Source organism: Mus caroli, chromosome 15, assembly GCF_900094665.2.
Source record: "Mus caroli chromosome 15, CAROLI_EIJ_v1.1, whole genome shotgun sequence".
Classification (NCBI taxonomy): domain Eukaryota; kingdom Metazoa; phylum Chordata; class Mammalia; order Rodentia; family Muridae; genus Mus; species Mus caroli.
Genome location: NC_034584.1, coordinates 25,299,359 through 25,302,831, shown reverse-complemented (window position 1 = coordinate 25,302,831; position 3,473 = coordinate 25,299,359). Strand labels below are relative to the sequence as shown.

General features: G+C 39.3%; 1 non-coding gene across 1 annotated transcript; it reads left to right on the top strand.

The window, feature by feature from the left end:
- Positions 1–2,692: 2,692 nt before the first annotated feature.
- On the top strand, positions 2,693–2,870 carry LOC115029432. The gene has a single exon (XR_003835012.1). It is a non-coding gene; the product is annotated as a small nucleolar RNA SNORA73 family (small nucleolar RNA).
- The last annotated feature ends 603 nt before the right edge of the window (positions 2,871–3,473 follow it).

Below are 3,473 nucleotides of genomic sequence, written 5' to 3'. Positions count from 1 at the left end.
GCCACTTTGCTCCTGCGTGTGGCAGATTTCCAACTGGCTCCATGTAGCACCTGTGCAGGAAATGGCTTTATGTAACCCTTTATGGGATGTCCCGAACAGAGGTACCTCCTGCCCCCTCAGTAGGCCCAAGACATAACCCACTGTGGGATGGTGATGTTAGAGGTAATGCCAGGGAACATTCTACTTTCCTAGAGTGATGGGTTTTCTTCCCTCATAGTGAGGACTGCAAAGGAATCAGTTTCTGGACTTTTTGTCCTTAATACATTTAGAGCCCAAATACCAATTTCTCTGTTTATTTTTTCCTTAATATTTTTAAAGTTATGTTTTTACTTTAATTTCCCCAGTTTTCAACATCATAGTCACAGTCTGCTATGCTAATACATACTTTTCCCCTAAATTTTTTTGTTATAATGATAGCTTACATGTTCATTTGTTTATGGTCCTAGCCTAAGTTTATTTGAGACTCAGCTCTCACCACTGTGGGATCCAAGACAGGCATGTTTCTCTACCTTGCAATCTCATGGTAACTGTCTGCTGTAAAACAAATTCTTCATGAATGTTCTTGCTTGCAACAGAATGCCAGGATTTGTTTTTAACACTATTTCTTATTTTGTCTACATTCCCACCTCCTCCACAATTATTTGCTCATGGGACTGTGCTGATAACAGGGTGGTTTTCTGTATTTTATGTAGAACATTGCATATTAGTTTGTGCTGTTCATTCACCTTCAAATTCCTTTATTGTCTTTCACTGCTTCAGATTCCAAGAAAGATATCTAAACATTAGCCATGCTCATCAGGATCAACATTATTCCTTATTTCTGTGACTTCTCAAAATATTTACTAACTTTCTGAATTTTTTGCTAAAAGGGAATTTTTATAATGCAAATATCCTGTTTGAGTGGCTTTATAGTTCAGAGTGTTTCAATTTAAAAAATTCCTTAAATATTCCTTCCTCCTTGTCAGCACAGTAGGACCACTCCTATTTTTAACAGTTTTGTTCTTGTGTGCAATGTGTTTGGTCACACCCACTCCTGTTTCTTCCCGCTAATTTTTCCTATCCTGTCACCACTTTTCCTTCCCAACTCCACTGAACCCACTCAGTGTTGCTAGGACCTCGGTCAGTACAGAGCCTTCTACTGGGGCCTGGGTTACTCACAAGGGGCCACCTCTCTGAAGAAGCCTCCCAATTCTTCAGTAGCCATCAGTCACTGGTAGTCCTTCAAGAGGGGGTGGGACTTTGTGCTGTAATTTCTTCAGGCTAGACATTGAGCAGATCTTCTGAACACACCCACGGTTGCTGTGAGTATTTATGTGCTAGATAACACTGTCTTACAGCCTGTCTCCAAAACCTTTGGCTATTTCAATCTTTTGTTCCCCTTTTCCTTGGGAGGAAGGTTTATGGTATGAATGCCCTACTTGGGAATAAGCAGTTTAGGAATAAGTATTGTATGTATATTAATTTTGATCCGCTGCAAATAGAAGCATCTCCTATATAATTTGAGAACTATAGCTATTGATGGGGACAAAGAAAACTATTTAGAGGGTAATTTGGTAGTATTTTCACTTAGCAAAATAGTTGGAGAGGGTTCTTCCCTAGGTCCTATGGTCTAGCTAGCTATGGATTCTTGGCCTGGTTAACAGTATCAGTGTGAGTTCCAATTTGTAAATCAGTACTCAAATCCAATAAGTGAATGGGTGGTTATTGTGCCAAGGTTCATGTGACTATGGATCAAATGAGCATATTTTGCCAGGTCAGTTAATACTGATACTCACAGGAGGTACAGCTGTTGGTTGGTCTTCTAATGCCCTAGCCTGCATGGCATGACTCTCACTGTGAAAGCTAACCAGTAGGGAATGAAGTTTCAGAGTCAGTACCCACTTTATATTTCCATACTCTCTGCTTTGAGAATCTTGTATCTTCAGCAATAGGCTTTTGCCTTCCATTTCTGTAAACCTGTGTGTGATATTAAACACGAGAATAGTAGTAAATAGTCATCTAGGCTTTGAAACATCAGAGGCATAGATCTTGCTCCAAGAAATAAATTGCAGTGGGGGGGGGGGGGCTGGCCAGATGGCTCAGCGAGTAAGAGCACTGACTGCTCTTCCTGAGTTCAAATCCCAGCAACCACATGGTGGCTCACAACTACCTGTAATGAGATCAAACACCCTCTTCTGGTGCGTCTGAAGTCAGCTACAGTGTACTTATATATAATAACAAATAAATCAAAAAAGAAAGAAAGAAAATGGACAAATTGCCTTACTTCAGGTTATTATTGCTAATATGAAACACCATGACCAACAACAAGTTGGGGAAGAAAGGGTTTATTTGGCTTAATGCTTGTTACCACATCCATTTTCCATCACTAAAGGAATTCAGGACACGATTCAAACAGAGTAAGAATCTGGAGACAGGAGCTGATGCCAAACTGCTTACTGGCTTGCTTACCATTGCTTGCCCAGCTTGCTTTCTTAAAGAGTTCAGGACTACCAGCTCACAGATGGCCCCACCCATACATAATAGGCTGGGTACTACCCCATCAATCAGTAATTAAGAAAATGCCTTACAGCTGGATCTCATGGAGGCATTTTCTTATTTGAGGTTTCTTCCTTCCAGATGACTCTAGCTTGTGGCAAGTTGACCAAAAAATTAGTTCACCAGTTGTGGGTAACTGAGTATGTTAAATTGAGCGTCAATAAGAATTCCCCAAGAGTGGCTTATGGGAACATAGGGTTCAGCCCAGTGGTGTACAGTTCCTTTCCACAATGTTGGAGATGAAGCTGGGCTTCGAGTCTGTGCCTGCATGTTCCTCCGACTTCTCAGAGTCCCGTGGACGATGACTGAGGAGACAAATCATGAAGGAAACAGTCTTTAAAAAAAAAAAATCCCCAACAGCTTACAACTCCATCTGACACTGGTCATGACAAAGCAACATATAGAATGGAAAAACATTCTTTGCCAGCTATATATCTTACAAACAATTAGTGACTAGACTATAGAAAGAACTTAAAAAAAAAAAAGACCAAGAAACTTAATAATTCAAATAAAAAATGGACCATAGAAAAGAATATGATGTTGGGAGGTTAGGGAGGTGCCATGAAGTGGGGGAGGGGGGATGTGATCAAAATACATCATGAAATTTTTTTTTAACTAAAAATAGGTGGTGGAACATAAGAGTAAGTACTGAAGAAAAGAAATGTAAATGTCTAAGAAATACTTTTTAAATATTTAAATTATTTGCATATTTAAAATGTTCAACTTAGCCATTAATGACAAAAAACACTCTGAATATTTTAAATTTAATTAAAAATATTTAGATAGATTTTAATTGTGAAAGAACTACATCACTTTCACCCCTTCTTTTCCTTTCACTGGCCCCTTCCAGGTATCCTGTCCCTCCAGCCCCTTCCATGTCTTCATGCACACTCTCAAGTTGGTAGCTTCTTTTCCTTTGATTATTATTAATATATAGA